Genomic DNA, 12224 nt, shown 5'->3' with positions numbered 1-12224 from the left:
AGTGAAAGGAGAATAAGGCTACTTTCACACTAGCGTCGGACTTGGCCCGTCGCAGTGCGTCGGGTCGAGGTTCCGACGCTAGCAGCAAAAGCCCCGCACAACGGAGGCAGCGGATGCATTTTTCCTGCGCATCCGCTGCCCCATTGTAAGGTGCGGGGAGGTGGGGGCGGAGTTCCGGCCGCGCATGCGCGGTCGGAAAAAGCGGTCCGTCAGCAGCAAAAAACGTTACAAAAACCGTCGCAAGATGGTTGCAACGTGTGGCAATGCGTCGCTAATGTTAATCGATGGGGCAAAAACGCATCCTGCTAACAACTTTGCAGGATGCGTTTTTCCCATAAACGACGCATTGCGACGTATTGCAAAAACGCTAGTGTGAAAGTAGCCTTATACCAAACGACCCGGTGTGGAGAAACGGGTCAGTGGGTGCTCTTGTCCGCTGGCCCGGCTGTCTTTAGCAAGACTGCATGGACCACGGCTCATACCACTGAACGTTCACTCTATCTCCCAGTGGGCAATACACTACACAGACAACACAGGGTTAAGGTAAACCAGGGTGGCAATACTTTATTGAACCACAGCACACAATAGCAAACAGAACAATCCCAACATGGCTGGAATTGCTTGATTACATGGGCGCATATAAAAGATCACTGCGTTTCCACATATTTCCAGTATGACATGATGTCAGAGCTCCCAGGGTCGCTACTCCATCTGTGGATGCACACACAGAGAAGAGGTAACGACAAGCATTGGGAGATGACCAAGAACTGTCCATAGAGTCCATACAAGGTCCAAAGCCAGTTGACACGAGAGTCACCACCTGTCTTATCGGACCAGCTCCATGGAACCAGGCGACCAGCGGGTCCCAACCCTGGCTTTCTCGAAATATATCCATGGTTCAGAGATGGTCACTGGATCAGATCTGTGTCCTTCCAACCGGAGCCGAAAACCCCTAGGTTGTTTCCTATAGAATCATAGATCAGTGTCCCTCGTGATGGTGCCATGATGAATTGGCTGCAGTCCTTTCTCTTGTCTGTTGGGTGGTTTGCAGAATGTCCGGCTGGTGGCTCTATATTACTTCAGTCTCCCAGGATGTGATCTCTGAGTCTTTTTATACCCAAGGCATGCAAGCTATTTTTAGAATTACCCAGGGTCCTTCAGTCCAACATCAAGATAAGGTAAACAATGGTGATGGGATTAAGTAGCACTAGTAGCATATAAGCACACATCGATAAACAAAGCTTAACCCACTCAATGTACAGTCCCCTATTACAGACTTAAGGTACCTTCACACTGAACAACATTACAACGATAACGATAGCGATCCGTGACGTTGCAGCGTCCTGGACAGCGATATCGTTGTGTTTGACATGCAGCAGCGATCTGGATCCTGCTGTGACATCGCTGGTCGGAGCTAGAAGGCCAGAACTTTATTTTGTCGCTGGATCACCCGCTGACATCGCTGGATCGGCGTGTGTGACGCCGATCCAGCAATGTGTTCACTGGTAACCATTGGTAACCAATGTGTTCACTGGTGACGTCACCGCTCTGCTTTACGGCCGGCCGGCGCTCACAGTCAGTGCGGGAAGCTGACGGCGAGGGACGTGACAGACACCGGAATGTAAGTATGTAGTGTTTTTTTTTTTACTTTTACAATGGTAACCAGGGTAAATATCGGGTTACCAAGCGCGGCCCTGCACTTAGTAACCCGATGTTTACCCTGGTTACCTGGGGACTTTGGCATTGTTGAAGACAGTTTCAACGATGCCGAAGTTGTTCCCCTGATCGTTGGTCGCTGGAGAGAGCTGTCTGTGTGACCGCTCCCCAGCGACCACACAACGACTTACCAACGATCACGGCCAGGTCGTATCACTGGTTGTGATCGTTGGAAAGTTGCTGAGTGTGCAGGTACCTTTACACAGTATGTTAGATAGTATATCAGTGGGCAGTCTGTCTTCTTGACCCACCAGACATAAACACTTAAATTCACAAGCCAATATACTGATAACAAAACAGTTATTTTGGTTTGCAAAAAAACATGGTTGTCTGGGAAATTAAGATACAATCTGGTTTCTTCACACCCGGAATCAGCAGAAAGCTATAAGTAATGCACACAACCTCCATGTCCTGTATATAATATACTGTATATATAATAATATGATGTTTATTTTTATATAGCGCTAACATATTCCGCAGCGCTTTACAGTTTGCACACATTATCATTGCGGTCACCGATGGGGCTCACAATCTAAATTCCCTATGAGTATGCCTTTGGAAATGTGGGAGGAAACCGGAGAACCCGGAGGAAACCCACGCAAACACGGAGAGAACATACAAACTCCTTGCAGATGTTGTCCAAAGTGGGATTTGAAGTCAGGACTCTGGCGCTGCAAGGCTGCTGTGCTATTCACTGAGCCAACGTGCTGCCTGTATGCACGCTCACCAAGCATCCTCCATGGCCTGTATGCACGCTCACCAAGCATCCTCCATGGCCTGTATGCACGCTCACCAAGCAACCACCATGGCCTGTATGCACGCTCACCAAGCATCCTCCATGACCTGTATGCACGCTCACCAAGCAACCACCATGGCCTGTATGCACTCTCACCAAGCATCCTCCATGGCCTCTATGCACGCTCACCAAGCATCCTCCATGACCTGTATGCACGCTCACCAAGCATCCTCCATGGCCTGTATGCACGCTCACCAAGCAACCACCATGGCCTGTATGCACGCTCACCAAGCAATCTCCATGGCCTGTATGTACTCTCACCAAGCATCCTCCATGGCCTGTATGCACGCTCACCAAGCATCCTCCATGGCCTGTATGCACGCTCAACAAGCATCCTCCATGGCCTGTATGCACGCTCACCAAGCATCCTCCATGGCCTGTATGCATGCTCACCAAGCATCCTCCATGGCCTGTATGCACGCTCACCAAGCATCCTCCATGGCCTGTATGCACGCTCACCAAGCATCCTCCATGGCCTGTATGCACGCTCACCAAGCAACCACCATGGCCTGTATGCACGCTCACCAAGCAATCTCCATGGCCTGTATGCACGCTCACCACACAACCTCCATGTCCTGTATGTACACTCACCAAGCAACCTCCATGACCTGTATGCACGCTCACCACACAACCTCCATGTCCTGTATGTACACTCACCAAGCAACCTCCATGACCTGTATGCACGCTCACCAAGCAACCACCATGGCCTGTATGCACGCTCACCAAGCAACCACCATGGCCTGTATGCACACTCACCAAGCTACCCCCATGGCGCGTATGCACGCTCACCAAGCAACTTCAATGGCCAGTATGCACGCTCACCAAGCAACCTCCATGACCTGTATGCACGCTCTCCAAGCAACCTCCATGCCCTGTATGCACGCTCTCCAAGCAACCTCCATGACCTGTATGCACACTCACCAAGCAACCTCCATGTCCTGTATGCACTCTCACCACACAACCTCCATGTCCTGTATGTACACTCACCAAGCAACCTCCATGGCCTGTATGCACGCTCACCAAGCATCCTCCATGACCTGTATGCATGCTCACCAAGCATCCTCCATGGCCTGTATGTACTCTCACCACACATCCTCCATGACCTGTATGCACGCTCACCAAGCAACCACCATGGCCTGTATGCACGCTCACCAAGCATCCTCCATGACCTGTATGCACGCTCACCATGCATCCTCCATGGCCTGTATGCACGCTCACCAAGCATCCTCCATGGCCTGTATGCACGCTCACCAAGCATCCTCCATGGCCTGTATGCACGCTCACCAAGCATCCTCCATGGCCTGTATGCACGCTCACCAAGCATCCTCCATGGCCTGTATGCACGCTCACCAAGCATCCTCCATGGCCTGTATGTACTCTCACCAAGCATCCTCCATGACCTGTATGCACGCTCACCACACAACCTCCATGTCCTGTATGTACACTCACCAAGCAACCTCCATGACCTGTATGCACGCTCACCAAGCAACCACCATGGCCTGTATGCACTCTCACCAAGCAACCACCATGGCCTGTATGCACACTCACCAAGCTACCCCCATGGCGCGTATGCACGCTCACCAAGCAACTTCAATGGCCAGTATGCACGCTCACCAAGCAACCTCCATGACCTGTATGCACGCTCTCCAAGCAACCTCCATGCCCTGTATGCACGCTCTCCAAGCAACCTCCATGCCCTGTATGCACGCTCTCCAAGCAACCTCCATGACCTGTATGCACGCTCACCAAGCAACCTCCATGACCTGTATGCACGCTCACCAAGCAACCACCATGGCCTGTATGCACTCTCACCAAGCAACCACCATGGCCTGTATGCACACTCACCAAGCTACCCCCATGGCGCGTATGCACGCTCACCAAGCAACTTCAATGGCCAGTATGCACGCTCACCAAGCAACCTCCATGACCTGTATGCACGCTCTCCAAGCAACCTCCATGACCTGTATGCACGCTCTCCAAGCAACCTCCATGACCTGTATGCACGCTCACCAAGCAAACTCCATGTCCTGTATATACTCTCACCACACAACCTCCATGTCCTGTATGTACACTCACCAAGCATCCTCCATGACCTGTATGCACGCTCACCAAGCAACCACCATGGCCTGTATGCACGCTCACCAAGCATCCTCCATGACCTGTATGCACGCTCACCAAGCAACCACCATGGCCTGTATGCAAACTCACCAAGCTACCTCCATGGCGCGTATGCACGCTCACCAAGCAACTTCAATGGCCAGTATGCACGCTCACCAAGCAACCTCCATGACCTGTATGCACGCTCTCCAAGCAACCTCCATGCCCTGTATGCACGCTCTCCAAGCAACCTCCATGACCTGTATGCACTCTCACCACACAACCTCCATGTCCTGTATGTACACTCACCAAGCAACCTCCATGGCCTGTATGCACGCTCACCAAGCATCCTCCATGACCTGTATGCATGCTCACCAAGCATCCTCCATGGCCTGTATGTACTCTCACCACACATCCTCCATGACCTGTATGCACGCTCACCAAGCAACCACCATGGCCTGTATGCACGCTCACCAAGCATCCTCCATGGCCTGTATGTACTCTCACCACACATCCTCCATGTCCTGTATGTACACTCACCAAGCAACCTCCATGGCCTGTATGCACGCTCACCAAGCATCCTCCATGACCTGTATGCATGCTCACCAAGCATCCTCCATGGCCTGTATGTACTCTCACCACACATCCTCCATGACCTGTATGCACGCTCACCAAGCAACCACCATGGCCTGTATGCACGCTCACCAAGCATCCTCCATGGCCTGTATGTACTCTCACCACACATCCTCCATGACCTGTATGCACGCTCACCAAGCAACCTCCATGACCTGTATGCACGCTCACCAAGCAATCTCCATGGCCTGTATGCACGCTCACCAAGCTATCTCCATGGCGCGTATGCACGCTCACCAAGCAACCACCATGGCCTGTATGCACGCTCACCAAGCAACCTCCATGGCCTGTATGCACGCTCACCAAGCAACCTCCATGGCCTGTATGCACGCTCCCCAAGCTACCTCCATAGCCTATATTTATGCTCACCAGTTTAATTTGCATAACATTCAGACAAGCCTGTGAAATACTGGGTGAATATAGTTTGGTCAGATGAAACCCAAATTCAGTCTTTTGGACGCCATAACACACCATGTTAGAAAGCCAAAGGCACTGCATATCACCCCAAAGACACTATGCTAGCAGTCAAGTGTGGAGGTGGGAACATCATGATGGGGGGCTGGTTTTCAGCATAAAACTTCCTATGATTGAAGGAAGAATGAATGGACAAATGTAAGAGACGTTCCGGATAAAAATCTGTTGCCATCTACCAAAATGATGAAGTGCACAGAACACGTCTGCTCTAGAGTTCAGTGGTGGCAATATGCTTGGTGATGTATGGCAGTATGCAGCTTCACCGGGGGCAACTGTCTGGAGGTTATACACCGGGGGTGACGGACTAGAAGTTATACACTGGGGGTGATGGGCTGGAAGATATACACTGGGACTGGGATGAAGAGCTGGAGGTTATACATTGGGGCGACGGTCTGGAGGTTATACACTTGGGGTAACAGGCTGGAGGTTATACACTGGGGGTAACAGTCTGGAGTATATACACTGGGGGTAACAGGCTGAAGGTTATACACCGGGGGTAACAGTCTGGAGTATATACACTGGGGGTAACAGCCTGAAGGTTATACACTGGTAGCGATGGAGTGGAGGTTATACACCGGGGGTGACAGGCTAGAGGTTATACAATGGGGGTCACGGTCTAGAGTTTATACACTGGGGGTAACAGGCTGGAGGTTATATACTGGGGTGATGGGTTGGAGGATATATACTGGGGTGATGGGCTGGAGGATATATACTGGGGTGATGGGCTGGAGGTTACATGCTAGGGGCGATATGCTGGAGGTTATACACTGGGGTGACAGTCTGGAGTATATACACTGGGACTGGGGTGACGGGCTGGAGGTTATACACTGGGGTGACGATCTGAAGAATACACTGAGGGTAACAGGCTGGTGGTTATACACTGGTAGCGATGGAGTGGAGGTTATACACTGGGGTGACAGGCTACAGGTTATACAATGGGGGCAACGGTCTGGAGTATATACGCTAGGGGTAACAGGCTGGAGGTTATACACCAGGGTGACAGGCTAGAGGTTATACACTGGGGTGATGGGGTGATGGGGCAGCACGGTGGCGCAGTGGTTAGCACTGCAGCCTTGCAGCGCTGGAGTCCTGGGTTCTAATCCCACCCAGGACAACATCTGCAAAGAGTTTGTATGTTCTCTCCATGTTTGCGTGGGTTTCCTCCGGGCACTCCGGTTTCCTCCCACATTCCAAAGACATACTGATAGGAATTCTAGATTGTGAGCCCCATCGGGGACAGTGATGATAATGTGTGCAAACTGTAAAGCGCTGCGGAATATGATAGCGCTATATAAAAATAAAGATTATTATTATTATTATGGGCGGGAGGATATACACTGGGGATGATGGGCTGGAGGTTATACACTGGGGATGATGGGCTGGAGGTTATTCACTGGGGGTGATGGGCTGGAAGTTATACACTGGGACTGGGATGACGGGCTGGAGGTTATACACTGGGGGCAACAGTATGGAGGTTATACATTGGGGCGACGGTCTGGAGTTTATACACCGGGGACGATGGACTGGAGGTTTTACAATTGGGGCAACGGGCTGGAGTTTATACACTGGGGCAATGGGCTGGAGATTATACACCGGGGTGACGGGTTGGAGGTTATACACTGGTGGCTACGGGCTGGAAGTTATACATTGGGGGTGACGGGCTGGAGTTATATAGACTGGGGGCGATGGTCTGGAGGTTATACACTGGTAGCGATGGAGTTGAAGTAATACACCGGGGGTGACAGCCTGGAGCTTATACACTGGTAGAAACGGGCTGGAGGTTATACACTGGGGTGATGGGCTGCAGGATATACACTGGGGGTGATGGGCTGGAAGTTATACACTGGGACTGGGATGACGGGCTGGTGTTTATACACTGGGGGCAACGGTCTGGAGGTTATACACCGGGGAGATGGGCTGGTGATTATACACTGGGGGTGATGGGGCAACGGTCTGGAGGTTATACACCTGGGAGATGGGCTGGTGATTATACACTGGGGGTGATGGGGCAACGGTCTGGAGGTTATACACCGGGGAGATGGGCTGATGATTATACACTGGGGGTGATGGGGGCAATGGAGATTGTACACCGGGGAGATGGGCTGGTGATTATACACTGGGGGTGATGGGGCAACGGTCTGGAGGTTGTACACCGGGGAGATGGGCTGGTGATTATACACTGGGGGTGATGGGGCAATGGTCTGGAGGTTGTACACCGGGGAGATGAGCTGGTGATTATACACTGGGGGTGATGGGGGCAACGGTCTGGAGGTTGTACACCGGGGAGATGGGCTGGTGATTATACACTGGGGGTGATGGGGGCAACGGTCTGGAGGTTATACACCAGGGAGATGGGCTGGTGATTATACACTGGGGATGATGGGGCAACGGTCTGGAGGTTGTACACCGGGGAGATGGGCTGGTGATTATACACTGGGGGTGATGGGGGCAACGGTCTGGAGGTTGTACACCGGGGAGATGAGCTGGTGATTATACACTGGGGGTGATGGGGGCAACGGTCTGGAGGTTATACACCGGGGAGATGGGCTGGTGATTATACACTGGGGATGATGGGGCAACGGTCTGGAGGTTGTACACCGGGGAGATGGGCTGGTGATTATACACTGGGGATGATGGGGCAACGGTCTGGAGGTTGTACACCGGGGAGATGGGCTGGTGATTATACACTGGGGGTGATGGGGGCAACGGTCTGGAGGTTGTACACCGGGGAGATGAGCTGGTGATTATACACTGGGGGTGATGGGGGCAACGGTCTGGAGGTTATACACCGTGGAGATGGGCTGGTGATTATACACTGGGGGCAACGGTCTGGAGGTTATACACCGGGGAGATGGGCTGGTGATTATACACTGGGGGTGATGGGGCAACGGTCTGGAGGTTATACACCGGGGAGATGGGCTGATGATTATACACCGGGAGTGATGAGGGCAACGGTCTGGAGGTTATACACCGGGGGAGATGGGCTGGTGATTATACACTGGGGATGATGGGGCAATGGTCTGGAGGTTGTACACCGGGGAGATGGGCTGGTGATTATACACTGGGGATGATGGGGCAATGGTCTGGAGGTTGTACACCGGGGAGATGGGCTGGTGATTATACACTGGGGGTGATGGGGGCAACGGTCTGGAGGTTATACACCGGGGAGATGGGCTGGTGATTATACACTGGGGGCAACGGTCTGGAGGTTATACACCGGGGAGATGGGCTGGTGATTATACACTGGGGGCAACGGTCTGGAGGTTATACACCGGGGAGATGGGCTGGTGATTATACACTGGGGGCAACGGTCTGGAGGTTATACACCGGGGAGATGGGCTGATGATTATACACCGGGAGTGATGAGGGCAACGGTCTGGAGGTTATACACCGGGGAGATGGGCTGATGATTATACACCGGGAGTGATGAGGGCAACGGTCTGGAGGTTGTACACCGGGGAGATGGGCTGATGATTATACACTGGGGGTGATGGGGCAACGGTCTAGAGGTTATACACCGGGGAGATGGGCTGATGATTATACACCGGGAGTGATGAGGGCAACGGTCTGGAGGTTGTACACCGGGGAGATGGGCTGATGATTATACACTGGGAGTGATGGGGGCAACGGTCTGGAGGTTATACACCGGGGAGATGGGCTGGTGGTTACAAACGGGGGGCGAGGAGACTGTGTGAGCAATGTGTGGCTCCAAGACATCACCGACATTGCTGGACAGCCCCCATGGCTTCTACTGAAGCCGGTTATAGAGGATATGGATGGTGATTTTATTTCTTATGACCAGCGGGTAGTGTTGTCATGAGGCTACGGGAAGATAACCGCAGCCGCAGGCCAGATGCCGCCAATATTGCAGGAATATCAGGAGCACTGAGAGGTCAGAAACCTCAGGGACGGCGTGCACGTTTCATATACGGCGGCTGACCGAGGCTCTCCGTGTCCTGAGACCTTCCCGTCATTGTGAGCAGGACAATTATTAGTAATTTGGGAGCGTTGACTATTCCGTGAGATCGGACCAGACGGGTGTTCATCTCATATAATGGACCCATAATCCAGACTATCTGATAATCCATCGCTCCCACTGATGTCGGATTAGAGGACGCTTACAGTACACGGTAGGGTCTTTCTCTGGCTGTGCTAGGTGACGGCAGCCACGTCTTGTCCCTGGCATATGATAGCGGCCGCTGTCCGCTGCAATCACTTACAATTATCTGAGCAGAATGTACGAGAATTCCAGGTTCTCCATCATTGTGTAGATGACGGCGGGTACGCACCTGCTGCAGCGCCTCGGACCTCCACACCGCCTCCTCCCTGTAGGATTCCAGCTCCTTCTTCAGCCTGAGTGCAAACAAATAAAGTTTGATGAGGCCGTGTTGTACCGCGCTACAGGAGGGGACGGTGCTGCTCGTACACCGCAGCTCGGGGTTACACATACAGGGGCAGATGCAAAATGGCATCAATGTGTACAACCCGCTATCAGCGCCTAATGACCAGTGCACACACCACGGGGCACACACCACGGCAGACACACACCACGGGGCACACACCTCAGGGCACACACACAAGGCACACAACCCTGGAGGGCACACACCACGGCGCACATACCATAGGGCACACACCACCCCGGAGGGCACATAGCACAGGGCACATACCATGGCAGACACACACCACGGCGCACATACAACGGCAGACACACACCACAGGGCACATACCACAGAGCGCATACCACGGCGGACATACCACAGGGCACACACACCACAGGGCACACACCACGGCGCACATACTACAGACACACACCACAGGGCACACACCACGGCGGACACACACCACAGGGCACACACCACGGCGGACACACACCACAAGGCACATACCACGGCAGACACACACCACAAGGCACACCCCACGGCGGACACACACCACAAGGCACATACCACAGGGCACATACCACGGCAGACACACACCACAAGGCACACCCCACGGCGGACACACACCACAAGGCACATACCACAGGGCACATACCACGACGGACACACACAAGGCACATACCACAGGGCACATACCACGACTGACACACACAAGGCACATACCACATGGCACATACCACGGCGGACACACCACGGCGGACACACACCACAGGGCACATACCACGACGGACACACACCATGGCGGACACACACCATGGCAGAAACACACCACGGTGCACACACCACGGCGGACACATACAACGGCAGACACACACCACGGGGGACACACATCACAGGGCACACACACCACGGCAGACACACCACGATGGACACATACCATGGGGCACACACCACGGGCACACACCACAGGGCACACACCATGGCGGACATACACCACTGCGGACACACATCACGGCGGACACACACCACAGCGCACACACCATGGCGGACACACTCCATGGGGCACACACAACACAGCGGACACACACACCACGGCAGACACACACAATGGGGCACACACACCACAGCAGACACATACCACGGTGCACACACACCATGGCGGACACACACCAAGGCGAACACACACCATAGCGCACACACCATGGTGGACACACTCCATGGGGCACACACAACACGGCGGACACACACACCACAGCAGACCCACACAATGGGGCACACACACCACAGCAGACACACACAATGGTGCACACACACCACAGCAGACACACACCACGGTGCACACACGCCATGGCGGACACATACCACGGTGCACACACAACACGGCGAACACACACACCACAGCAGACCCACACAATGGGGCACACATACCATGGCGGACACACACACACCACGGCAGACACACACAATGGGGCACACACACCACAGCAGACACATACCACGGTGCACACACACCATGGCGGACACACACCACGGCGAACATACACCATAGCGCACACACCATGGTGGACACACTCCATGGGGCACACACAACACGGCGGACACACACACCACAGCAGACCCACACAATGGGGCACACACACCACAGCAGACACACACCACGGTGCACACACGCCATGGCGGACACATACCACGGTGCACACACAACATGGCGGACACACACCACAGCAGACACACACAATGGGGCAGACCCACACAATGGGGCACACACACCACAGCAGACACACACAATGGTGCACACACACCACAGCAGACACACACCACGGTGCACACACACCACAGCAGACACACACCACGGTGCACACACACCATGGCGGACACATACCACGGTGCACACACAACACGGCGGACACACACCACAGCAGACTCACACCACGGTGAACACACACTATGGCGGACACACACCACAGTAGAAATACACAATGGGGTGCACACAACACGGCAGACACACTCCACAGTGCACACACACCACAATGGACACACACCACGGCGGACACACACCACGACAGTCACACACAATGGGTGCACACCACAGCAGACACACACAAGACGCAAACACACACCACGGCACA

The sequence above is a fragment of the Ranitomeya imitator genome, chromosome 2, assembly GCF_032444005.1.
Source record: "Ranitomeya imitator isolate aRanImi1 chromosome 2, aRanImi1.pri, whole genome shotgun sequence".
Lineage (NCBI taxonomy): Eukaryota > Metazoa > Chordata > Amphibia > Anura > Dendrobatidae > Ranitomeya > Ranitomeya imitator.
The sequence above is the reverse complement of the archived record's forward strand: the minus strand, read 5'-3'. Positions refer to the sequence as shown.